General features: G+C 44.7%; 1 long non-coding RNA gene and 1 other non-coding gene across 8 annotated transcripts in view; one reads left to right on the top strand and one right to left on the bottom strand.

Moving 5' to 3' along the window:
• Window positions 1-5,649: 5,649 nt before the first annotated feature.
• Window positions 5,650-27,553, top strand: part of LOC140622993 (uncharacterized) — a 145,379-nt gene continuing 123,475 nt past the window's right edge. For all 7 annotated transcript variants that reach the window (XR_012022660.1, XR_012022663.1, XR_012022659.1 and 4 more), the window contains exons 1-2: window positions 5,650-5,991; window positions 6,122-6,266. This is a non-coding gene — a long non-coding RNA (uncharacterized lncRNA). The remainder of the gene's footprint in view (window positions 5,992-6,121; window positions 6,267-27,553) is intronic.
• On the bottom strand, window positions 10,751-10,857 carry LOC140623383 (U6 spliceosomal RNA). Its single transcript, XR_012023006.1, has one exon. It is a non-coding gene; the product is annotated as a U6 spliceosomal RNA (small nuclear RNA).

The raw sequence follows: 27,553 nt of genomic DNA, 5'->3' as shown, positions 1-27,553 counted from the left end.
GTGTTCTGTAGTTTTTAGGGTATAGATCCTTTACCTCTTTGGTTAGATTTATTCCTAGGTATCCTATGCTTTTGGGTGCAATTGTAAATGGGATTGACTCCTTAATTTCTCTTTCTTCAGTCTCATTGTTAGTGTAGAGAAATGCCACTGATTTCTGGGCATTGATTTTGTATCCTGCCACACTGCTGAATTGTTGTATAAATTCTGGCAATCTTAGGGTGGAGTCGTTTGGATTTTCTACGTACAGTATCATGTCCTCTGTGAAGAGGGAGAGTTTGACTTCTTCTTTGCCAATTCGAATGCCTTTTATTTCTTTTTGTCATCTGATTGCTGAGGCAAGCACTTCTAGTACTATGTCGAATAGCAGTGGTGAGAGTGGACATCACTGTTGTGTTCCTGATCTTAGGGGAAAGGCTCCCAGTGTTTCCCCATGGAGAATGATATTAGCTGTGAGCTTTTTGTAGATGGCTTTTAAATTTTTATTTAAATATTTCATTTATTCCTGAGAGAGAGAGAGAGAGAGAGAGAGAAAGAGAAAGAGAAAGAGAAAGAGAGGCAGAGACACAGGCAGAGGGAGAAGCAGGCTCCATGCAGGGAGCCCAATGTGGGACTCGATCCCGGGTATCCAGGATCCCACCCTGGGCCAAAGGCGGCGCTAAACCGCTGAGCTACCGGGGATGCCCCATAAGTGGCTTTCAAGATGCTGAGGGACGTTCCCTCTATCCCTACTCTGAAGAGTTTTTGATCAGGAATGGATGCTGTATTTTGTCAAATGCTTTCTCTGCATCTATTGAGAGGAAAATATAGTTCTTGTTTTTTCTCTCGTTGATATGATCTATCACGTTGATTGTTTTATGAATGTTGAACCAACCTTGCATCCCGGGGATAAATCCCACTTGGTCATGGTGAATAATCTTCTTAATGTATTGTTGGATCCTATTGGCTAGTATCTTGTTGAGAATTTTTGCATCTGTGTTCATCAGGGATATTGGTCTATAATTCTCCTTTTTGGTGAGATTTTTGTCTGGTTTTGGAATCAAGGTGATGCTGGCCTCATAAAATGAGTTTGGAAGTATTCTATCCCTTTCTATCTTTCGGAACAGCTTTAGTAGAATAGGTATTGTTTCTTTTTTAAACATTTGATAGAATTCCCCTGGGAAGCCGTCTGGCCCTGGACTTTTACGTCTTGGGAGGTTTTTGATGACTGCTTCAATTTCCTCCCTGGTTATTGGCCTATTCAGGTTTTCTATTTATTCCTGTTCTAGTTTTGGTAGTTTGTGGTTTTCCAGAAATGCATCCATTTCTTCTAGATTGCCTAATTTATTGGCATGTAGATGTTCATAATATGTTTTCAAAATTGTTTGTATTTCCTTGGTATTGGTTATGATCTCTCCTCTTTCATTCGTGATTTTATTAATTTGAGTCTTTTCTCTTTTCTTTTTAAAAAGGGTGGGTAATGGTTTATCTATCTTATTCTTTCAAAGAACCAACTTCTGGTATTGTTGATCTGTTCTACAGTTCTTCTGGTCTCTATTTTATTGAGTTTTGCTCGAATCTTTATTAAGTCTCTTCTGCTTGGTGTAGATTTTATTTGCTGTTCTTTCTCCTGTTCCTTTAGGTGTAGGGTTAGCTTGTGTATTTGGGTTTTTTCCAAGTTTTTGAGGGAGGCTTGTATTACGATGTATTTCCCTCTTAGAACTGCTTTTGCTGTATCCCAAAGATTTTGAATGGTTGTATCTTCATTTTCATTAGTTTCCGTGAATCTTTTTAATTCTTTTCTAATATCCTGGTTGACCCATTCATCTTTTATTTTTATTTTTATTTTTTTATTTTTTTTAAATTTTTTAATTTTTAAATTTATTTATGATAGTCACACAGAGAGAGAGAGAGAGAGAGAGAGGCAGAGACACAGGCAGAGGGAGAAGCAGGCTCCATGCACCGGGAGCCCGATGTGGGATTCGATCCCGGGTCTCCAGGATCACGCCCTGGGCCAAAGGCAGGCGCTAAGCCGCTGTGCCACCCAGGGATCCCCCCATTCATCTTTTAGCAGGATGCTCTTTAACCTCCACGTGTTTGAGTTTCTTCCAAATTTCTTTTTGTGATGGAGTTCCAGTTTCAAAGCTCCAGTTTCAAGTTTCCAGTTTCAATTGAGGTCTGAAAATATGCAGGGGACAATCCCAATCTTTTGGTGTCGGTTGAGACCTGATTTGTGACCCAGTATGTGGTCTATTCTGGAGAAAGTTCCATATGCACTTGAGAAGAATATGTATTCAGTTGCATTCAGATGCAAATTTCTGTATATATCTGTGAAATCCATCTGGTCCAGTGTATCATTTAAAGCTCTTGTTTCTTTGGTGATGTTGTGCTTAGAAGATCTGTCATTTGCAGAAAGTGCCATGTTGAGGTCTCCTACTATTAGTGTATTATTATCTAAGTATGTCTTTACTTTGGTTATTAATTGATTGATATATTTTGCAGCTCCCACATTAGGGGCATAAATATTCATGATTGTTAGGTATTCTTGTTGGGTTGGATAGACCCTTTAAGTATGATATAGTGTCCCTCTTCATCTCTTAGTACAGTCTTTGGGATAAGTTTTAATTTATCTGATATGAGGATTGTTACCTCAGCTTTCTTTTGAGGACCATTTGAATGGTAAATTGTTCTTCAACCTTTTATTTCAGGCTGGAAGTGTCTTTAGGTCTAAAATGAGTCTCTTGTAGACAGCAAATAGATGGGTCTTGCTTTTTTATCCAGTCTGAAACCATGCGTCTTTTGATGGGATCATTTAGCCCATTCATGTTCAGAATAACTATTGAAAGATATGGATTTAGTGTCATCATAATACCTATTCAGTCCCTGTTTTTGTGGATTATTTCTTTGGACTTACTCTTTCTTTTACAGGGTCCCCCTTAATATTTATTGCAGAGCTGGTTTGGTGGTCACATGTTCTTTCAGTTTCTGCCTATCCTGGAAGCTCTTTATCTCTCCTATTCTGAATGAGAGCCTTGCTGGATAGAGTATTCTTGGCTGCATGCTCTTCTCATTTAGGACCCTGCATATATCCTGCCAGCCCTTTCTGGCCTGTCAGGCCACTGTAGAGAGGTCTGCTGTTAATCTAATATTTCTCTTCATATAAACTAGGGATCTCTTGTTTCTCACTGCTTTAAGGGGATTTTCTCTTTATCTTTGGAACTTGCAAGTTTCACTATTAATTGTCGAGGTGTTGCATGGTTTTTATTAATTTCTGGGGGGAGACCTCTCTATCTCCTGGATCTGAATGCCTGTTTCCTTCCCCAAATTAGGGAAGTTCTCAGCTATGATTTGTTCAAATATGCTTTCTGGTCCTCTGTGCCCTCTTGGCACTCTCTGGAACCCCAATTATATGTAGATTTTTCCTTCTGAGGCTATCATTTATTTCCTTTAACCTTTCCTCATGGTCTTTTGTTTTTCTCTTTTTTCCTTAGCTTCCTTCCTTGCCATCAACTTGTTTTCTATGTTGCTCACTGTTTCTTTCACCTCATTAACCCTCATCGTTAGGACCTCCAGTTTGGATTGCATCTCATTTAATTGATTTTTATTTTTTTAAAAGATTTTATTTATTTATTTATTTATAGAGACACAGAGAGAGAATGAGAGGCAGAGACACAGGCAGAGGGAGAAGCAGGCTCCATGCAGAGAGCCTGACATGGGACTCGATCCAGGGTCTCCAGGATCATGCCCTGGGCTGCAGGCAGCGCTAAACCACTGCGCCACCGGGTGTGCCCCTTAATTGATTTTTAATTTTGGCCTGATTAGATCTAAATTCTGCAGTCATGAAGTCTCTTGAATCCTTTAGGCTTTTTTCCAGAGCCACCTGTAGCTTTATAATTGTGCTTCTGAATTGGCTTTCTGACATCGAATTGTAATCCAAATTCTGTAACTGTGTGGCAGAGAGAACTGTTTCTGATTCTTTTTTTTTTGTGCGGTGAGTTCTTCCTTCTAGTCATTTTGCTCAGTGCAGAGTGGCTGTATGAGTGGGCTGAGTCCAGAATATCAACCACTACCTAAGTAAATTTCACCTTAGATGATTCTGATGAGGTCAGAGACCAGAAATTGAAAAGAAAGATCAGAACAAAATAAAAGACCGCTAAAGGTAAACACCAATTTTAAAACAAAGTAGTAAAAACTAAGAGGCCAAGAATCCCAAAGAAGAATAAAAAAGAAAAAAGAAAAAGTAAAGAGGAAAAAAGAAGAAAAAAGAAAAAAAGGAGAAGAAAAAAGGGGGAGGCATCAGAGATGGTAGTGGTGACAAAGTTGTAGTGGAGGGAGAATGTAGTCTACCTGAGGGGTCCTAGAGGGTGAGCCTCTTGTTTCCGAGTGTATTTTGTTCTGTATGTTAGAGGATGCCCAATTCTAAATTTATATAAACCGGAAATACTTGTAGAAGTCCCCAACATTGACCACCAAAACATAAATAAGATAAAAGCAGGGGGCAGAATGGGAATGAAGAGAGAATACAATCTCACAGAATGAACGAGTGCGGTATTCCACTTGGTTCTGGGTGCATGTTGGTCATGTTTTAGAAGGTAGCAATTTCCACCACTGTGGAACGAAATGAGGCCTAAAACCCCCCCCAAAACAAATACCCATATCTTGTATATCTCCCCAAATTAAATTGAATACATTGAAGGGAATCCGGAAGTGAAAACTATATCTAAGACATGTAATTGTAGAAATACGAAAGTCAAAAAGGAAACAAAACAAAACAAAACAAAAACGAAGAGGTGTGAAATATTGTTAAGGTGGGAAAAGAGAAAATTTACTGGAATTTTTTAGTTTGATATAAAAACTAGTCATAATGGAAAAAGAAAAAGAAAAGAAAAAAGGACCCTCTAGTTCTATATACTATATTCCCTTGGCATTCCCTCGGTCCTGGAGCTTTCCAGTGCTGCGGGGTCAAGAACTTGCTCTTCCCCGTCCTTCCAGCGGGTCTTCTGGGGGAGGGTCTGCTGTGCTGACTCTCAGGTGTGTCCACCTGGGGAGATGCCCCCCCCCCCCCCAGGTGCCGGGCTCAGGTGAGCTGTTGCCCCTGAGGCCTCCTCCCCGGAGGCCCCGCCCCTCCCGGTGACCAGGGGAACCAGGAGGAACAGCCCCACCGCGGCCAGGTCTCCGGCTCTGGAGTCAGCTCCGCCCGGGGAACTAGCACAGCTCCCGGCCCCACCGGCCTAGGGGCTCCCGGGGCGGCACGGGGGTGCTGCTCTGCACAGCCTGGGGGGCCGCGGCCCGGCGCCCAGGGCCCTCCCTGCCTCCCCCCGTCCCCGCGGCGGGAGAGGCCTCCCCGTCCCGCGCCCTCCCTGCCTGGCCCCGGCCCCGTGGCCTCCCCGCCCGGCCTGGGGACCACGGGATCCCCGAGCGGCGTCTCCCCAGGCCCCGCGGGCTGTGCGCTCCGGCCCTTGACCCCGACCCCGGGCGGGCGCCCTCCCCGCATGGCGGCCCCGGGCCCGGAGGCTCCCCGCCCGCCCGCGCTCCCGCCCGCGCTCCCGCCCGCGGCCCCTGCTCAGCGCTTTCCCGCCCGGAAGTCCCGGCGCCGAGCTTCGAGTTCCGCTTCCGGGGCGGGGCTTTCCCGCGCAGGCCCCGCGCTCGCGCTCGCGCTCGCCGCCGCCCAGCGCCTCGGGGCCTCGGGGCCTCGGGGCCTCGGGGCCTCCCCCGCCCGGGCCCTCCGTGCTGTCGGCCTTTCCGTCTCGTTAGCAGCCAGACGTCCTCTCCGCCGCGGCCCGGGCGTTCTCTCTTCAAACCCCAGGTCGACTTGGTAGCGGCTCAGGGCGCCCTGCGAGTCCCCCGGTGAGCCGGTGGGGCCGGGCGGTGCGCTCCCTACTCCTCCGCCTTCCTGCCCCTCACCAGATACCAGCTTTTGAAGAACCTGATGAGGCAAGAATGTGTTAGGGGGAGTGGCTGTGTGCGTGGGCCCTGGAATCGGACTAGAAGCCCGTTTCTTGCCTCCAAACACATGTAAGCATTAATTAAAGACGTGAAAAAGTCAGATACTCCACCTCTGTAATAATACCATTTTTTTCTTCCTGACTTAGCGTTCTAGCTGTTATAATCACTGGCTCATGAACCAAAATGTCTTTTCATTTAGGCATTGGAAACAGACATGGAGGTGAATATTGAACCCATCTAAAACAATTTGGAATGGCAGCTAATTTGCCAAAAAGCGGTTTTGTAACCCGGCAAGAAATGCTATTGCTTCAAAGGCACTAGACTCCTCCTCACAGAGAGGATTGGTAAGTAGCTCTTTTTCTTGTTTGTTTTCACCAATGTGGTCATCGTCACATTTTAAAAAAGCCTGACGCTCTACCAACTGAGCTATCTGGGCTTGCACCATAGTCACATATGAATAATTTCATCAAATGAAGGCAATTTACTTATGAGACCAACTCCAAGGGAGGCCAAAGTTTTCAGGCATTTGGGGCCCAGGGACTCAGGTATAAATGTACAAAGTGCCTGGACTTATACCTATTCCTTCTACAATCCAAGTGCCACTTATAAATTGCAGATTACAATTACAAAAAATTCCTTTTTCCTCAAGAATTAAAGATCTAAATTAAACTGAACACGTGTATACACACACACGTGCACATACTTAACGATGCCTGCCAATTATCCCTAATTTTAAATGAGTATCTTGAGACAGCAGACAGATGAAAGACAAAAATCCCTAATTTTAAATGAGTATCCTGAGACAGCAGACAGATGAAAGACAAAGAACAGTGCCACCGGGGAAGAGGAACTGCTCATCACTGCTGCCACTAACGGCAGGTGGACACGGGGAGGGGAATTCTGACTGCTGCTATTGGCTGTTAGGAGAGGCTGCGGAGAGACACCTGGGGCCTCTCCCACCTTCTAAGTGCCACATTGGTCTAGCCTGGACCCATAATGAGGAAGATGTGAACTTCTAACTAGAGTATAATGAAACCTAATGAAAGCAATTGACCGGGCAGCTCTACGACACTCATGAGCCCTCCGACTGCCACACTTCCAAGTTGATTTACCACATGAGGATGAATGGGGATTGATAAAGCCTCATGGAGGTGAGGCTGCTCTTGGGGGGACAGCCTCTCTCTCCTCACAGAGCCCATGTTGATGGGTCTCGGATCAGGGAGCAGGACTGAACTGTGTGCCTTAGCAAGTGGCAAAGGAGGACTAAAATAAAAACGGATCAAGGCAATGGATCATGAATAGTTTACCTCTCCAATACCAAGAAGTTCCGTTATAGAATATTTTCCCTCTCAATCTGATGCTGGGGATAAGATGCTCGAGAGTTAGCCTCGCTTGGCTGCCTGAAAGGCGGGGAGTCTTGTCTCGACTCTGGGATTGACATCGCAAGGAACAGGCTCCAAGCTGTGCTATGTGCCTCACTTTCTCCATCTACACTTAGTGTAGATGCACTACACTTAGTGCTTTCAGCTTTGGAGAATGCAGTGCTCTTGGTAAAATGAAGTTAACCATGAACTACTTTTACCAGTGGCTGGAGTTCTTAGTGATGCATAGCCTTCAGCAGTTCAGATCTGGTGCCAATCACCCCCATTCAGAGAACCACTCCAAAGTTTCTGCATCCAAGGCTCCATAAGAAATTCAGCAGTCTATGCTCTAGGGAAAGGCTTTTTTTTTTTTTTTTTAAACACTTTTGAGAAAAAAACAACAGTGTTCCATTTCTCTGCTCTTCCCCCCGACCAAGGGGGGACTGCTTTGCATTTTATTCCATGCCTCTTTTGGGCACCTGGAAAACAGCTGAAAAATGCAGCGGCAGCTCTGCACAGAGTGGAGCTACAGACAGCTGTACTGAACTCGGGATCTGAGGAGCGTTTTTAGAGCTGGAGATCCTTGGCAGGAGCTGGTGAGATACGCATTGTTGGGAAATTTTTGAGTTTAGTTCTAAGTCTTCCTCTCTTACTTTCTTCCCTTAAGGGAAGGAACGCAATGGGAAAAGCAAATTTGTTTAGTTTCCTGACATTCCTTCATCTGCAGAACATTAGTGGCCTGTTGGTTATGGTCCTGGTTAGCTACTGGGCCAGAAGGGAGGACATTGGGGGTATAGGCCAAAAGATTCCTTGATTTAAAGATACAACAATGCAACCAAACAAAATCCACAGACTGAGCCTCAGGCCTGGTGCTTAGTGGGCAAGACTCTATAAGCAAGGACCCAAACTGCCTGTACCCTGAGGTTACTGAGCTTCTCTCCGTCTGAGCTGTGTATGCGAGCTGACAAGGGAAATTAGCATTCTGTGTCTTGCATCTCTCCTAACCATCACATCTCCTTGTGTTTCTGTCCAATGACCTGGGAGAGCTTAGGCACCCTGATCTCCCCTGATTCTTGAAGCCTCCATGCTGCGGCTGCATTTAGTGAGGGAGAGTATGAGCATCAGTACCACAACCCAAACATCGGGGTTCATGGAAACTCTCTGGCCTCAGGCCAGGGTAATTGAGGCTGTTACCAAACCCACAAAGCCATGTGTGTGAATTGGCCATGCTACACTCCTGTGTTTTTTTTTTATAGGATGGAAACCCATTATGGCAGGAAACACATCCCTATGGCAGGTATAGCTCTCGCGGCATGTTCTCTTTTCCTCCAGTGTGTGTATCCTGTCTGGGGGTAATCTGTCTCTTAGCTTCTCATCTGGGTGACACCTGGGAATTAAATTGGATTTGTTTGGTGCCATGTCCCTATCAGTGGAGATTTGGGTGGCATCTAGATTCTCTGTCACCTTTGCCACACTTTGCAAGGTAAGTGCTGCAGCTGGTGTGGGTACAGATGGCAAAATGTATGTTGATGTCCAAGGAGTGCCTGGCAAGTGGCAAGTGTAAACTTGTCTCTTGAACTCTGGGCACACTGGGGAGCCCGCCAGGATGATGGCCTCTCTGAGTCTGTGGAATCATATCACCAGAGTTTGGTCTTATCTGTGTCTCTTCTTCCTAAAGCTTGGCTGACAGCTTGGTTGTGAATTAAATTTTGATGATGAGAGGCAGGTAAGAGTCACAAGGCCACCGTGCTCGGATGAACATAATTTCCTTTTTAATTAAGAGGGAAGACACTACTAAGAAAGAGTTAGAAGCTATTAGCAGGAACTTCTGTTCATGCTGTGAAAGTAGCTTAAGTTGCTGTGAGAATTCTTGAGACTAAGGGCAAATCTAGGCCATAAGTTTTGCCTGATAAGCACAATGGTAACATGTGGAGGAGTGATATGGTTCAAGGAGTCCCACACTTGCTGTCTGAAGATGTGGGTTTTTGGAATGAGGCTGTCCCTTATCGGCTGGGTAACTAGCAAGTCACAATCTCACCCAGGCTCTGTTTCCTCTTCTGTCATATGGTGATAATAATACTTGCCCCAGCTACTTCATGAGGTTGTTCTGAAAACTGGAAAAGATACAGCAAAGCTTCATCTTACATGAGGTTCAAAAGTCAGCACCTATGGTGGAAGTCAAGGATAGCGCGATTATCCTCATGACTGGGGACATGCCAACGCAATTAGAATTTCCTCCAGTTATGGGACAGGTCATTGAGTGTAAGCTGGAGTAGTTGGTTTGCATTTTGAGGCTGTGTTGTACAGAAACCTGTGTTGTAAACGCCAGAATTTCACTGCAAGTGAGGAGATTCTCCTAAAATGAGAGACGTACGGGCGATCTGGAGAAAGGGCACTGCCTCTTCACCCCTCTCAGACTAATGGAATGGAAAGGTGGAGGGAATCACTTGTGCTGTGTACACAGTTTCCTTACTTGTAAAAACCATAATTGCTTTTCTTTATTGCCTCACGTTTGTGATTGAATTCTTGTAAGTTAAATGAACATATGGAACTACACTGCAGTAAAACCTTCAGAAAAAAAAATTCAAAGGGCTCTACGAACGTGAAAGGCAAGTTGTAAGGTAAAGAGCAAGATGAAAAGGGGCTGCCTGCGAGGTGCGCCAAGATGGTGCTATTCCGTTCAGGGGCTGCTGTGGAGGAAGGGCGCTGCTGTCTCCATCTTATGAGCAGGAGCTCAGCAGAAAAGGTGCATTTTTTAAAAAAAGCTGCTTTGTAGACGTATGATAAACTGTATGTATCTGGCATGCAATTTGATGATTGTTGACAAACATATGTTCATGAAACCGTCACCACAGTCAAGACAACAAACATTTCTATCAGTTCCAAAAGTTCTCTTGGCCCTTCCATCATCCCTCCCTCCTTCCACCCTCATTCCCAGGCAACCCCTGCTCTGCTTTGTGTCACTGCAGATTCATTTGGGTCTTCTAGGATTTATGTAAATGGAACAATATGGCACCTATTCTTCTTTGAGGGGGTTTGTTATCTTTTACATAGCATAAGTGGTTTGGGATTTGTCCATATTTTGTGTGTGTCAGTATTCTCCATTTTATTGCTGAGTAGTATTTCATTGGATATATAGGCCATGATTTCTCAGTTTACCTGTTGATGGACTGTTTCCAGTTTTGGTCATTGCACATAAAGCAGCTCTGAACATTCATGTATGAGTCCTCAGGTGCATGCACATTCTCACTTATCTTGGGTCAGTACCTAGGTGTGGAAGACCTGTGTGGTATGGTAGGTTTACATTTAGCCCTTGAAGAAAACATAGTATTATTTTATATTTCCATGGGTAGTTTGAGTCCCAGTTACTTTTAATCCTCACCAATACTTGGTATGGTCAATCTTTTTAATGTAAGCCATTCTAGTGGGTATGTGGTGACCTCTCATTGTTTTTTTTTTTTTTTTTTTTAAATATCGAATGCTTCACGAATTTGCGTGTCATCCTTGCGCAGGGGCCATGCTAATCTTCTCTGTATCATTCCAATTTTAGTATATGTGCTGCCAAAGCGAGCACTCATTGTGGTTTTAACTCACAGTTCCATGATGATTAATGATTCTGAGCATCTTCTGTATTTGATTTTGGTTTTTCATATTTCTCTCTTTTGAAGTATCTATTTTATTTTTGCCCATGAAGGAAAATAGATTGTCTTCTTTTTATTGAGCTCTGAGGATCCTGAGCTCTAAGAATCCTGTATACATTCTGGGTACAAATGCTTTGAAAATTTTCTCCTGGCTTGTGGCTTGCTTGTACCTTTCCTTTTCCTTTTCCTTTTCCTTTTCCTTTTCCTTTTCCTTTTCCTTTTCCTTTTCCTTTTCCTTTTCCTTTTCTTTCCCTTATTTGAGGGAGAGAGAAAGAGAGAGCATGTGTGAGAGAGCACAAGTGGTGGAGAGAGAGGAGCAGGCTGCCAATGGAGCAGGGAGCCTGATGCAGGACTCGATCCCATGACCCTGGGATCATGACTTGAGCCAAAGGCAGCCACTGAACCAATTGAGCCACGCAGGTACCCCACTTGTATGTTTTCTTAATGGTGCTTTTCAAAGAATAAAAGTTTTTAATTGTGATGAAGTAGAATTGATCCCAAAACACTTTTTTTAAATGGCCCATTCTTTTAGTTGTCCATCTAGGAAAACTTTGTCTACCCTAAGGTCACAAAGTTATTCTCCTTTATCATCTCTTAGAAGTTTTATAATTTTTGGTTTTACGTGGAACTCCATGAGCCATCCCAAGATACTATATGTGTGTAGTGAGAGCTAAGGGTCAGTCTTCTTTTTTTTCTCCCGCAGGTGTCTGGTTGATGCAGTACCATTTGTTGGAAGGGCTATCCTTCCCTCACTGAATTGCCTTGGCACCTCTGTTGAAAATCAGTTGACCATATATATGTGGGCTTTTTTTGGGTCTCTATTCTGCACAGGGTTTGTAATAGTACCCTGAAGGGACAACGAGCTATATGGGACTCATCCTTTCATACTGGAACCAGACATCTAATTTGGCCTTTTGAAAGAAAGTTTATATTTACCATTAAGAAATTAATGTATTGATTCCTGAATAAAATCAGGAAAGGAGCAAACACGTAGGAAGTGGGGGGAAAAAATCCACTCATTATTTCACTCTCTGAAGAAAGCCACTCTTAACTTGAAAAGTGCATGTTCTTCCAAATTTTTTTTCCCTTCTGTGAATATTAAGGGACAGAATCAGAGGCAGAATGGCTCGAAGGTTCAAAGTACAATCTGGAGTTAGATTACTTAAATTCCAATTCCAGCTCTTCCACTCACGAGCTTTGTTATCTTGGGCAAGTAACTTAATATTAGTTGGCTTTGTTTCCCATGTCTATAGAATAAAATCTACAACATATGCTGGTTTGGTGGGTTGAGATAACCTATGTGAGGCACTTTGTGTAGTCTCTACAACACAATACATGCCACATAATTCTTGGTTCTCCCCATCGTTACCTTCATTGCCACCATTATATGCAAACACTGCTGTTTTGTTAGGGCCAGGTGAGTAGATTGGAGTAGGGTCCATGAAGAACTAGCCAAATCTCACTGTGGGTGTGCTTTCATTTCATTTCATTTTTTTTTTTTTTGTGCTTTCATTTTAGTATGATTGTTAGTGTCTCACTGTATGCATCTTTGCATTATACTTAACAGATGAAGCCCACCCTGAAGAGGGCTAGCATGTGTTCACATACCAGCACTGTATTCCATGTTCAGTAAAGGCCTTGGCCCCCCTGGCAGCAGCTGGATGCCAGTTAGCAGGATGTCCTCCACCCACTAACTGTGCAGTATTGGGAGAGTGGATGCTGTTGGCTCTGAAAGACTGGGTGGTCTCTGTAGAGCTGGCTTCTGATAAGTTCACACAACTTATTCCCTGCCATGGATATATCAGCCTTTCAAAAGTGAGCTACTTTAGTTCTTCCAGCCTAGGATATGTTTAAGTCTTGTTACAAATACAGTATGCAGTGCAAATTTGGGATTTGTTCTAAATGTGAGATGAAAAATAGTCATATATTAATGGAGTTAGTTTTAATTTAAAAATTACCCAAGTATTACAAACATTAAAAAATAAATTTACCTTAGGTTATTTATGCCTGAATTTGCTTTTCACTTTTTTTTTTTTTTTTTTCAAAGCCCAGTGAGCCCATTGCTAGATTTTACATGCAGAAATTTATAGTATGAGGAAGGACAGCAAAAGCATGATACAGCTGTGGAGTCAACTCCATGGAACAGGTGGGCCCCAGATGTCAAGACTCCCCCAAACAGGAAAAGATACAAGGTGACATTTCAAACTCTCCTGTTGGCCTCAGTTTTTTTTGGGGAAAAGATTTTGTCTTTTAGAGTATAAATCGGCTGTAGAACCTATGTAGATTAGGAAAGATGGAAGTGAATAAATCTTTTTTTGAGATTTCATGGGTGTACTGGATGCCTTCCATTGACACCACTGGACCAATTCCTGCCCCCCCTCCTCATGCCACCCTGCTCTGTGGAAGCTGGCCTGCGTGGACTTCATCAGGGAGCATTGGGTTTGGCCATTGGGAGGCATCAGCAGGAGAGCAGAGGGTGGGGTTTTCATTCTCCTATCTCCCTTTGAGCCCCACCCCTCCACTGAAGGATTTTTGGTTCTCTGGAGCTGCCCTCTCAACTATGGCTCTCTCAAGGTTCTGGTAGCAGCTCCCCTCCTTGACCCTTCAGGTTTAGTGGAGATGGCATTCTTTCTGCGGTTGCTAGTTCTGAAATGCTTAACCATTCCCTGCTGGTTCCCTTAATCCTGCACCTACCCCTCCAAGTGGTTTCTTCATTAAGCTCTCCTCAACTGGAATGCACCATCTGTTTCCTGTCAGGACCCTGACTGATACAGTGGCCAAAATAAGCTCCTCTAAGTGAGGAGAGGCAGAAAATAATAATAAGCACGATACTGCTATCCAATTATGGAAGCTTTCTATGCACTAAACGCTGTGCCAAGTGTTTTGCAGGTATTCAATAAATATTTACTCAGTGCTTACTATAGGCTGAACACTTGGGTAACACAGATTCTGCTCTCAAGGAGATAGCACGACTGGATTCTCATAACAGCTTTGTTATTGCTGTCACTACTTCAAACACGGGTAAGCTGAGTCTCAGAGGACTTAAGTTACTTTTCTAAGGTTACCAGCAAGCAAGTGCAGAGCTGGGATTTGAACCTTTGCCATCTGATTCCAAAGCCCATGCTCTACTTACTCCATGGCAGCAATGGTTGCTCAAGTGCCCTCTCAAGTGAGCAGTTGGATGAATTCCCAGGAATGGAGCCGGTTAGTTCTGCTTGGGGACAAGAAAAGTATGGGAGAAGCCTGGAGCCTTCATGAGATGAGGCCATGGGCTGTACTTGCTTCAGGACATCTGCATCATGGATGGGCCGGTGGAGGGTTGTGTGTGATGGGTCCTGATAGATGATGACACCTGGGGGTGAGGCCTTCAGACTCTCACTTTGGCTCTTCCCAGTTTTCCAAGAGCCATCTGCTGACAGCAGGTAGATGTAGCTCTTTTGTTCAGGTCCAGGCACTTCCCTCTGCACCCCCCCAGGCATTTGCTCGCCATGAGGGGACAGGGTCACACGTGTAGGAACTGTCACTAGGAGTTCTGTTCCTTTGCAGTTTCCTGAAGGACATGTTAAGTCCCAAGAGGAAAATGAATTGCTGGCATGTTTTTGGAGTCAAGACTCAATATTTGGATCCCCCTCCATTTTTCTGAGGATTGCTCATCGAATTCTGAAGAGAATGACCTTGGAGTGAACCAGTTTCCTGCGGGCCAGTCCTGACCAGAGGCAGGAATGGCCTGAACGCCCACAGTGGATCCTCTGAGCACCTCTCCGAGCAGCCACATGGGGAGCAGGGCCCCTGCGTCCCAGACCATCTGGCTGAGGCCCAGATGGCTGCCTGGTTCTCGGTTTTGAGGCTTGGTGGGGCAGGACACAGGGTGGGGTGGGGGGTGACAGGAAGGCTTGTTTCATTCTTTTTCTCTCTCTCTCTTTTAGATTTTATTTATTTATTCATGAGAGACACACAGAGAGAGGCAGAGACACAGGCAGAGGGAGAAGCAGGCTCCATGCAGGGAGCCCAAGGTGGGACTCAATCCCGGGATCACGCCCTGAGCCAAAGGCAGATGCTCAACTGCTGAGCCACCCAGGTGTCCCATTTCATTTTCTTTCATTGGCAGAGGAACCAGGTTTCATATTTCTTGACTGAGTAGTAAAATCCAATGGGCTCCTGACGAGCCCAGGGTCTCTCCTTCCCTTTCTTCCTCCACTTTGCCTTCTCTCTCTCACCCTTCCTTTCTTCCCTGTATCCTTTCTTTCTTGAATGAGCTACTTCAGCTCCAGTCATCAGATTAAGCACTGCTATTCAAAGTGTATGTGACTCCTTCATTTACCTCTTTCTGTGGTACCCACGTGGGTGTCCCAACGCTTCAGGCAGATAAACATATGGCTCTTGACATAGAAGAAGCTCAACCCTAAAAAGATTCAAATGAGGAAATGATGGAACGGAATGGAAATGTGGGCATCAAACTAGAACTTTGTCTTTTGAGGAACCCAAAGAGACATGTTGGTTTTATTCATGCCCATTTCCCATCTCTGATAAGCAAGTGGGGTATAGTCAGGCCAAGCTGTATCAGCGCCTGAAGAATAGTCATAGCAGAAAAACTCATTTTTTATGGAACTAAAGTACAGGCTGATTTTGAAACCTCTTTGCCTCTTGGTTTTAGAAGAGGAGGGGAACAGGGAGCTCAGGCTAGGAGTCAGGTGGTCTGACTCATTGCAGGGGCTTTTCTCCTGTTTGACAGAGCTCTGCTTACCTTTCAGTGAGCCAAGGAGCTTTCTTTAAGCCCCACTCCATCCTTATATATGACCCATAGCACAGGATTTTCATGACCCGGAGAATAATAGTCGATGATAGAAGTGAGAGGCAATTGCCAGGAATTTTTATTTTTTAGGGAAATCTCTAGAGAAGCTCTTATGCATCCCCACCCTATTCCAGTATCTATTCTATTCTGATTGGCCCAACATCCATACAACCCAGTCCAAGAAAATAGGCGAGTCTGTTCCCCAAAGGCCTTATAACTTGAAGTGAGGGAAGGTCTATAGCTGGATGTACATCTCCCACGCTGCCATCTGGTACGGGCTGGGTGGTGTCCTATGAATAAAGCACCTGCAGAGTGTCAGGAGTGCCAGGACACTAATCCTGACATCACCTGGCACACATGTAGAGCTGCACTCCCCGGAGTTGTGAGCTCATTCTGCAGGGCGGAAAGAAGGGAGATTATCTGTGTGTTTTCTGTCTAAAGATGGCTGCTCCAAGCTTGACCTTGTAGAGGCTTGTTGGCGTAGGGGGAGGTGATGTCACTCAGTGTTTCCTGCAGCTGCTAAAGCGTGAGGAGTTGCTCCCACCCCAAGGCCCCAGAGAGGAGCTATACTTGAGAGCCAGTGTGTGTGGGCTTCAGGACCAAAATGTCACTGTGGTTGGGAAAGTAGGGAAAAGAAACCATATTCCACATAGCAAGTGGGTTGATAGAGAACCCATGTGACCTTAAAGCAGATCCATGTTTCTTCCCCAGCCCTCTGGGGTGTGACCCATCCCAGGCTAAGCTTGAGTCTCTTTTGTGTCCAAGCAGTCTAAATAGACCTACTGAGTTGTTCTTAGAAAAGGTCAAAAGCTCCTAAGTACTAGGACCGGGTTAGGATTAAAGTGTTTCGTTTTTAAAATTACTTTCTTATAAGCAGTGACTAAATAAAAAATCCAATGTTCTAGGGTATCATTTTCCCCAGTTGGCTATCCACGCAATCTCAGTCGGCAGAACAGTTGATGTGTGTTAAACAGACCCAAAACAGAAATATACCCAAGTACACTTAACAGATGCTGCAAAGTATTTCCCTTTGGACATTTGAACTGTACTTAGCATATTAGAGGATTAAAATGTCCTGCTTAAGTTTTAAAAATCAGGTGTCTGTCAAACATACTTGACCATGCCACTTTCTAGCACATCTGTTTTATCCTACAGAATACAGCATGTTCTATTCTAGGTGAGAAGATAAAGCCAGCATGGCTTCTCCTTTTATTTATTTAAAAATTTTTTTTTGGCTTCTCCTTTTAAAGATCTTTTTCACCTTAATTTGTGAATCATTAAACAGACCTTAGTTGAATACATTTATTCATTCACTCACTTATCCACACACCATATTAAAAAAAAATCTATGAAATGCCTCTCATCATGGCAAGCCTTGAGGGATCCATGATGGTAAACGGGGCATGGTTCTTCTCCTGGAGGACCTAACAATCCAGTGACTAGACCGAGGCCACCAGTGGAGATAAAGCAGCTGAAGATGGAGAACCTGAAGCCCAGGAGACCGATCTCGCCTGGGCCATCAATCTGGGGAGGTGTGAGCCAAGAGATGCAAGTGGTGGGACAACAGAGTGGGAAGAAGACTGGGTCAAAGATGGAACTCCAGAAACAAACACACTCATGGTTGGAGAAAGGGAGAAGAGTCCGAAGGCAGAAGGAAGCATCCTTACCATTAGAGCCAGTCTGGGCTCTGAGCAACATGGTGAGGCGCTGAATTGCCTCCCTGGGCAGGGAGAGAGAGGACTGGTGTTGTATTTGTGTGTGTGTTGGGGGTGGGGTGGGGAAGGGGGTGACTGGGTGAGGGGAAAGTGGCAGTGAATGAGTTGTTGGGAGGAAACTTTGGTTCACAAAGTATAAACAAATGTGTAAATTGTTTGGGAATATGACTCTAGAAGCAAATGGTCTGGTATTTAAGAGCGTGAACCATAAAATCAGATCTGGTTTGAATCCTGATTCTGCTGCACGACAAATTTTTCTTTGAACCCTACCCTACTCTACCCTCCTTCATTCCTTAATTAGTAAGTTTATTTATTTTTAAAAAAGATTTATTTATGATTTTTTAAATGTTTTTCTGTTTTAAAATATTTATTCACGAGAGAGAGAGAGAGAGAAAGGGAGAGGGAAAGAGAATCTGAAGTAGACTCAGCACTGAGTGCAGAGCCCAGCGTGGGGCTCGATCAGTGACCTTGAGATCATGACCTGAGCCAACACCAAGAGTCGGATGCTAAACTGACTGAGCCACCCAGGCACTCCTTTATTTATTTATTTTAGTGAGAGAGAGAGAGACTATGCAAGCTGAGAGGGGCAGAGGGAAAGAGAATCCTCAAGCAGGCCACCCAGATGCCCCCCCTTAATAAGGAAGTTTAAAGAGAAACTTCACTGGGGCACCTGGGTGGCTCACTCTGTTGTGTCTGATTCTTGATTTTGGCTCAGGTCATGATCTCAGGGTTGTGACATTGAGCCCTCGGTGGGGAGCTGCTTGGGTTTCTCCCTCTCCTTCTCCCTCTACACTTTGCCTACTCATGTTCTCTCTTTAAGGAAAAGAAAAAGAAAAGAAAACTTCACGGAATCAGGGGATGTAATGTAAATTATGGTGACCTGCATATAAAACCTGGCACCAAAGTTGGCCTTTGGGGAGCAAGTCTATATAAAGACGTGTTAAAATCTGCACCAGAACTCCATGTTGCAGCTGATAACTCTGGCAGGAGTGGCTCTGAAGGTGGGTGAGGATTCCCCTCAGATTTCAGGAGATCCTTGGAATTACTGCTGAATGGACTTTGTAAATCTTAAGTTGGTGTCCGTGGATTTCAATAAAGTAAGAACATTTCTCTCCTACCCTCACTTCCGTGTTTGTTGAGTGCTGTGCTTGGCAATGTCCCAGGTGTGTTCCTTACATTATCGTGTTGGTCTTCAGAGCAACCCTCTGTGGTTGTACTGCCCAGGTGAGGGAAGTGAAGGTCAGAGAGGTTCAGGACTTTTCCATGGCGTCTGGGTAATAAACTGTGAATCTGAATTTGATCCCAGGTCTGACACCAAATCTGTTCTGCTTGTTATTGCCAGCTGTCCTTCTATTTAATTTTTCTATAGTTTGGCATAAACTCGTGCTTTGAATGGATGAAAGAGCAATCAGAAAGAATGAGCTATTAATGCCCACATTAGAAACACTTGCAGGTTCCACTTTTTCTCTCAGAACCCAGCCACCCAGTGTAGAAGTCCAGGCTATTTTGCCAGAGAGAGAAAGAGAAGAGGCACCCCAGCTAACAGCCAGCACCAGGGGCCCAGACACATGAGTGAGACCATTGTAGGTCCTCCAGCTCCAACTGAGCTGCATCACCCAAAGTCTCGTGGGGCCGAGATGAGTTAAACCTACTGAGCCTTGCCCAAACTCCCTGCCTAGGTGCAAAGGCATGGAATCAAGTGGTTATTATTGTAAGCATTTTTAGGGTAGTTTGTGACACAGAAATAGAAAACAGCTACACACTGGCTTTGGTTCTGTGAGACTGAAGAGCTACTCTCCTAACCTTCTTTCTAATCCCTTACCCTGTCCCTGGACATGACCCTAACACCCCCTGTCCTGTGCCCCATCCAACTGAAGTCATTTCTTAAGCGCCTGGTTGGACTGACTCAGCAGATGTGCAAAACAAACAAACAAACAAACAAACAAAACCAATGTGACCTGGGCACTAATATCTGGAAGTTTTGTTTGGCATCTGGAGTCAGATGCAGAGAAAGCCCAGGCCTGAGGGGAGGGAGGGTGGCATGCCAGAGCCACTTCTTCCCCCTGAAGCACTGTGTGCGCTCGGAAGGGTCCGGTCACCACGCCGAGCTCTGGGCCCCTCATTTGGATTAGAGCTGCTCATTTGTAAGTGCAAGGCACGGGCTCTGGAAGACCCAGCCCATCTTGCCGTGAAGACTTGCAGTTCTGAAAAACTCCAACCAAATGTTAGGACAGGTTCTCCCAGGTTAGTCGGGCACCATGGGCCTGGGCAGCTCTCCGGTGGCCTCATCTCGGAGAAATGAAACCATGTGCTGCATGACAAGGGGCAGCTTTCAGGCAGGATATTTGGGAAATGTTCATTTGGAAAAAATTGGAAGTGCCTCAGAAACATAGCTGAGAAATGGTGGCCTCCAGGCCAAAGGACAGCCATACAGACAGAGCCACAATGTGCTGGTCTTTCTCTGCCAGTCACCCTGCTACCTAGGAGGCCCCTTGTTTTTTCCTTGAAGTTCCTGGACACAGGACCCACTGCTTTATTTCAAAACATCACCCTTTCCCAGCTCTTCTGGTCCTTGGGCTGTTCATCCAATGGTGGTGGGTCATTGCTGCTTCCCATGTCACCCCACTTGGCTTCCCACTCAAGGCCCACACCGGTGCTGCTGCCTCCCCCAGGCTTGTCCTTGGCACAACTGGGAATGGGAACAGGAGACCCCCCAAGGCCTTCTCTGTACAATCCCTCCTTTGATTTTGTCCAAGCCATGTCACACACTCCGTCACCCCCCCTGTGGGAGCTGGGGGGAGCACAAAAGCTCCTTGAGAGGGTTGCAAGCTGGATGATGCTGACATCATCAGAATTCACCTTGTTTTAAAAAGAAGCCTCTGCAGCTGTTCTGAGATGTTATCACACCTAATATGATCCTCACACAGTTGTGGGCATTTCCCTTTCTGTCTGGTTGCAAGGGGAGTCCATGTTCTCTTCTCTGTGCCCGGGGAAGGATGGTGTAAAGCTGCCCTTCAGTCATCTTCCCGCATCCTCTCCGGCAGCCAGGGGTGGGAGGGGGGTGGTCAGATAGTAGATTGTGCTTTAGCCCATCTTTTTCTGCCCATGCTCTTCTGGGTCTGGGATTAAAAGTAGCATCACTCCTGTAGCCCTGGCCCTGGGTGCCTCCTAGGAGAGGATCCAGGGTGATCCACACCATTGTGGAACTTTTCCCTGAGTGTGTGTGTGAGCTTAGCAGGGAAAGAGAGAGAGAGAGAGCCCCACAGATCTTGGCATGTGGGGCAGAAAGTTCTAGCTTCCCAGGGGCATCAGTGCCTTTTCTAAACCCTCTGCATCTGTCTGCAAGGTGGGCCGCTGAGCGCAACTCGCCACAAGTCTAGGTGATGCCTATTGTGTTCATCTGCTCCGTGTGCCCTTCCTACTTTGGCGAATGAGTCTCTGGGGGGAGTGACGTAATTAGAGGGGTGCTAACTAGACCCCTGTGCCAGTTATCAGTTTATTACCCCTGAGTTCCAAATCCATTCTTCATGGTTCTGCCCATGATGTTGGAGCCTGTCTACCTTTCCAGCTGGTCAGAGAACTCTAGAGGGGACACAGAGGCCTTCCCCCCTGGTTCTGGTATGCTATTTTGGGCCTACTCCTAGGAAATGCAGTGGCCAGTAAAGCCTGGACACCCCTTGGTGCTCACCTTCCAACCTGTGGTTGGCGCCTTGGCAGGAGGGAGGTGCTCGTCTTGGAGTTTGCTGTCTGTTGACCAGTCCTGACTGGCAGCTTCTCGGCCCTCGCCATCCGTGGGCTGCAGTCTGTATCCCAGCCTGGGGAAAGCATCTTCTCTTCCAAGATTGTTCCTTGTATCTTGCAATATGACGATTTATGAGAAACGTATGTTGGGTTATTCAGGCGACTGAAATATGTTACTCATTTATATTTTGTCATCACCCCTGGTTCCTGGCTCATAGCTCTCCACACTCTTGGAATTTCTCAAGTGATAAGAGCAGTGAAGCATCTTTTGTCAGAGTATTTGGTCTTTTCTTGTCCTCAGGTCCTGAAAACGCTTCATTTGCAACCATAGAGGTGAAGTGGGAGTCTTATTACTCATCACAAGCCTCTTTCCACCACAGCTGGGTTTATGGTAAAATAAGGAGACTTTTGAAGGGGGCTGATTGCCAGGGCAACCAACATTGACTATAAGTTGGAACTTTCAGCCCCATCCCTGGTTCCTGGGGTGGAGAGAGAAGCTGAATTGATAGCTGATGGCTGATGAGGTAATCAAGTGTGCCTATGTAATGAAGCCTCCACAAAACCCCAAAAGTGTGGGGTTCACAGTGCCTCAGGTCTGGTGACATGGAGAGGGGAGAGTGGGGTGCCTGCAGAGGGCATGGCAGCTCCATCCACTGCCCTCATACCTCGCCCACTGCATCTCTTCTCTCTGGCTATTCCTGAGTTCCTTCCTTTATGATGGACTCGTGATGTGGTAAGTAAAATGTTTCTCCGAGCTGTAGGAGTCACTCTAACAAATGATTTGAACCCAAAAAGGGGGTTGTGAGAACTTCTGATTTGTAACCAGGGGGTTGGAAGTACAAGTCACAACCTGGGCTTCTGACTGGCCTCTGAAGTGGGGGAGTGACAGTCCTGTAGGACTGAGCCCCGGACCTGTGGATTTGCATGCTGTCTCCAAATAGGTAGTGTCAGAATTGATTTGAATCAGGGGACTCATTAAGAATCAATTGCTTTGTGGTGGAGAAACACCTCCCAGCCCACGTTGGAATTGGGTCTTAAATTCTGTAGGGTCTCTTGTGTAGAACTAGCATGTTCTTTAGCGTTCTCTTTTATTCTCTCTTAGTAGCCGATCTCTTATAAATAGCTAATTCTTTATATTAAAGCTCCTTTTTCTCATAGCCCTGTTGTCTGGTTTCTGTCCCCTGATGGGACCCTGATGACTGTACCCTCTTACCAAACTCCCTTATTTAATCCTAACGATGTCTTTATGAGGTAGGTATTTTCATTCACCCCATTTTACTGGTCAATAAGTAGTAGTAGTTTCCAACACGAGTTCCTGACTCCAGACCGAATGAATTGGTTCAAACTAAGTTCTTTTCCTATTTCCTGAGAAAACTCTCCAGAAGTGCTGAGCCTGTCTCTTTCTTATCTCAGTCTCTTTGTAAAGTTGCCATGATATTTGTTCTTAGGTAACACCTAGGACCCTTGAGAAGCCTTCGAGAAGAATTGCAACTCTGTTGATGAGCCTGAGTGAAAATAAAACCTTCTAGGCTGAGGTACCAGGCCTTGCCTGGCTTATGTCTTCCTTTGCTCTTCCCACTTGTAATGTGTCTAAGCCTTCTGGGCCTCTCCTGGCAACCACTATATCTAGCTAAAACTGGACTTTTGAGTAAGAGCCTCATGCTATGATTTTGGAATCCTTGTGTCTTCTGCCCTCTTTTCATCTGGCCTCAAGTGAGATTATAAGAGCTGCTGGTTTGTCTTCTCCATCAGATGGGAGATCCCTGGCTCACCTGCTCCAGAGCAGGGCTTGCTGGATGGGGCTGCATAGACCCCATCTGGAGGAGAGTAGTCTTCTGGGATGGTGCCTCGGGGGAGGCCGTGTTCCCTGCTTGCTTGGGAACCTAACTAACTAACAGAATACCTGGAAAAAGCAAAGGCTATTAGTTAAATCCAATCTTTTGATGAAAGAGATTATTCCCCCTCAGCCCCCAAAATAAATTGAGTTTCTTTTGGGAGAAATAAGAGTGAGAGGTTTATTTTCTCCGTAGGGAGACATTTGGAAGTGTCTGTGTTTTTCTGGAGATGAAGGGGGATCCTTGAAATATTGCAGGGCTAAAGTCATTAAAATATTTTTTACCCTGTAATCTGAAATTTGAAAATGGAGTTTGTCTTTTGATCGTATCCAGAGGGCCAGGCTTTTCCCTGCAGTTGTGGGATCTCTGGCAGCCTGCTCCTGGGTGAGAATTTTGCCAGTGCACAAGCATGAGGCTGGTGTGTTAGGATCCCCTTCGACAGTGCTGCAGCCACGATTGGCTTTCAGGGCACTGACACGGAACCGATAAGAGGCCTAGCCTCAAATTCCTGCCTTGTCACCTACTGATTGTGTGATTCCAGGAGAATGATTTCCTGTCTTTGGGTGGTGGTTTCCTCACATATATAATAGCTAATGATGATAATGTCTGCCTTTGAAAGTTGTTGGCAATAAGTGAGAAGAAGACAGAGATCATGGGTGGCACGTGGTGACACATGGGTGTTCAACAACCAGCATTAGTTCCCTCATTGAGAACTAATGGGGTTTCTCATTGAGTTTGAGGTTTGTCTTTCTTTTTCTTTTTTTAAAGATTTTTATTTATTAGAGAGAGAGAGAGTGCACACCAACACGCATGAGCATATATGACCAGGGAGGAGGAGCAGAAGCAGGATCGCCTGAGCAGGGAGTCTAATGCAGAGCTTGATCCCAGGATCCTGAGATCATGACCTGAACCAAAGGCTCACTTAACCTGCTGAGCCACCCAGACATTCTTTTTTTAAATAAGAGACACACCTAAGACAAAATTAAATCTTTTTTTTTTTAATTTTTATTTATTTATGATAGTCACAGAGAGAGAGGCAGAGACATAGGCAGAGACATAGGCTTCATGCACCGGGAGCCCGACGTGGGATTCGATCCCGGGTCTCCAGGATCGCGCCCTGGGCCAAAGGCAGGCGCTAAACCGCTGCGCCACCCAGGGATCCCGACAAAATTAAATCTAGAACTAATGATGTACTATTTGTTGCCTAATTGAATTTAAATTAAAAGAAAAAAGAGAGGGATCCCTGGGTGGCGCAGCGGTTTGGCGCCTGCCTTTGGCCCAGGGCGCGATCCTGGAGACCCGGGATCTGGTCCCACGTCGGGCTCCCGGTGCATGAAGCCTGCTTCTCCCACTGCCTGTGTCTCTGCCTCTCTCTCTCTCTGTGACTATCAAAAATAAATAAAAAAATTAAAAAAAAAAAAAGAAAAAAGAGAAAGAAATGTTGGATGTAGCCATCAAGCACTAAGCAAAGAGCACAAAGCTTTTTTTTTTTTTTAATATATTTTTAAGATTTATTTTTTTTTTTTTTTTTTTTTTTTTTTTTTAAAGGTATTTTTTTTTTTTTTTTTGTAAATTTTTATTTATTTATGATAGTCACAGAGAGAGAGAGAGGCAGAGACACAGGCAGAGGGAGAAGCAGGCTCCATGCACCGGGAGCCCGACGTGGGATTCGATCCCGGGTCTCCAGGATCGCGCCCCGGGCCAAAGGCAGGCGCCAAACCGCTGCGCCACCCAGGGATCCCTATTTTTAAGATTTATTTATTTAAACAGGCTCAGTGCTGAGTGCAAGCCCAACATGGGGTTTGATCTCACCACCCTGAGATCATGACCTGAGCCAAAATCAAGAGTTGGAATAGCGCAAAGTTTAATCACACAGCTTCCTGTCCCTATTTTGGCCCTACTACTCAGAGTGCCTCAATACAGAGTAACTATTATTTCTCCAAAAACCTCCCTTTGCCACTCCAGAAAAATACTTTGCCATAGTTAAGTGTGAGGAATAGGCAAAAATAGGACCTAAGGTTTTCCTTGGCTCAGTCTGCTTGTTACTATGTTGTGTGTTTGCTCATTCATTTAACAAAGGCACAGTTATCTATTAAACATATTATTAATAGTGACATTTTGTGTTTTTTTTAAAGGTGGTTTCGAATGCTTACTATGTGCCAAGCACTATGATAAGAATTTTACACAGATTACTTTTATTATATAATCACCACCACCATTTATTGAGGGTCTACCACCTGCTGGGAGCTGTACCTGATGACTTGCAAACCTTGGCTCTGACTTTTGAAAGAATATTTCTGATCTTGGTCATCCATTATGCATTTGTGTAGACACTGGGTGCAGCTCTTCTCACGTTCCTAGTGATACTGGATCACCCCACCCCTTTCTTCCATTTCCAGCTGGTTTTGACCATATTGGAATACTTCACGACTCTTGAAATATGTCGTGCTTTTCTGACCCTCCCTGACCTCGCACTTGTTGTCCCATCTACCCATGTGTGTGCATGGTAGTTGCCTTCTTCATACTGGGCAGACCTCTGCCCTACTGTCACTTTCCAGTGAGCTGAGCTCTAACTACTTCCAGTCAAGTAGCTGCCACTCCCATAGCCAACCATTCTCTATCCTGTCATCTGGGGTTAAGCAATATTTGTATTATGTTGTTTTCTTTTTTTAAAGCAAATTTTATTTACAAAAGGAAAAGAGTTTTTTTTTTTTTTTTAGATTTTATTTATTTATTCATGAGAGACACAGAGAGAGAGTCAGAGACATAGGCAGAGGGAGAAGCAGGCTCCCTGTGGGACTTGATGTGGAACTTGATCCCAGGACCCCGGGATCATGCCCTGAGCCAAAGGTAGATGCTCGACCGCTAAGCCACCTAGGCATCCGAGAAAAGGTTTTTAAAGAGCACCTACTTGCAGTTTGCTGTCCCTAATATGTAAAACTGAGAATATCCTTAAAAAATACTCTGCAAAAATATGATAAATTCCAATCTCAGATGAGTATCTTAAAGGCTGTAATTTTGATTTAATTCTTATTGGAGTTACAGTGTTCTCAAACAAATACAACTGAGTGGTTTTCTTAGAACACTAACTGGATAGTCTGTCTTGCCCAAATTTGGTCACTCAGGAGTTGGCAAATTATTGGCCCAGCCATTTTGGTTTCTTCATCTGCACAATGAGAGCATTGGGTTGATTGATCACTGTGGGCCCTTCTGGCACAATCTCCTAAATATGCAGATGGCTACATTTATTGTGTCAGATACTGCAATGCTTTCCATATATTATCTGATTTGGTTCTTCTGGCACTTTTAAAAGGTATCTCAAAAAAAAAAAAAAGTATCTCATGTCATTTAGTCTCTTTAGATTAGAAAAATGACTCTCAGATGAAAACAGACCGTGCCCACTAAGGTCACGCAACTAATAACCATCTGATTCAAGTATGAAGCTCTTGTATTGGAACATTGCTTGTCTCAGGGCTTCTGGGGCTTGCAGGCCTATATTCTAAGCAGGGGTTAGATTACTTTCAGAAGAGAGCTAGCCCTCTAAGAAGGAGTCATATTGTGTGTAGCTTCTGTTAGAACTAGAAGCTGAACAGAGCAAAAGCCCAAATCAAACCTGAAGCTTAGGTCTGTTCTTCCAAAGACCCACAAGGCCTTTCTTATAGATTTGGATCACACTGTGCCTGGAAAGTGGATTTAGTACTTTTCACAGCAACTTTGTAGAATTGAACTCCTTAAATATGGTCTGTACTGCTCTTTCAGTATCTTAACTTTCAAATCCTCTTCCTGACCATAGTTGCTCTGTTTTCTTCTTGGTCTAATTTAAAATAAATTATGCACCTCCCTGCAACCTGTTAACTATGCAATATACAGTTTTGTGTATTGGGAGTAGAACCCATATATTTACTGAGATATATGGATTTAATTATATACTGCAGACATAGTTCGAATGTTTTTTGAGAGAATTTGTTCTAATCTCTAAATTTAGATGAAAGTGCACACACACATACACACACACATGTTTTGGCTTTATTTCTCAGTCTCTAAGGCTTCCTCTGTTGATTGGCCTAGTCTAGTGTCTTCCAGAAAAGGACTTTTTCTTGAAGACAAGAAATATGTGTTTGATTCCACATCTGTTCACTTAAAACTACTGCTGTCTGTAAAGGAATGGTTAGTTCCAATTTGTTGTCTTTGTGATGAAAAGGATCTCAGAATTCACCTTATCTGCTGTGACCCACACTTGCCTGATCATGAGAGTCACCTGCATGTTCTTGGGCCTGAGTCAGAATGAATCCTCAGGGAAGGTGCCTGGTAATCTATTTTTAACATGCCAAGTAATTTTTAGAATCATGTTTGTTGTACTAAACCTGTTTAGTCCCATACAGGATTGGGAAATGGGTTCCCCTTCGTTATTCCAAAGGGTGTTTAAGTCTCCTTTATAGAAGCACAAAAGCTGTCACACACCAATGATTTTTGGCTTTAGCTCTTTGGCTTTAAACAGATATACTCATTTAATCCATGGAAAGGAGGATTTATAGGACATAGAGTG

The sequence above is a fragment of the Canis lupus genome, chromosome 32 (genome assembly GCF_048164855.1).
Source record: "Canis lupus baileyi chromosome 32, mCanLup2.hap1, whole genome shotgun sequence".
NCBI lineage: Eukaryota > Metazoa > Chordata > Mammalia > Carnivora > Canidae > Canis > Canis lupus.
This window is presented reverse-complemented; position numbering and strand designations above follow the sequence as displayed.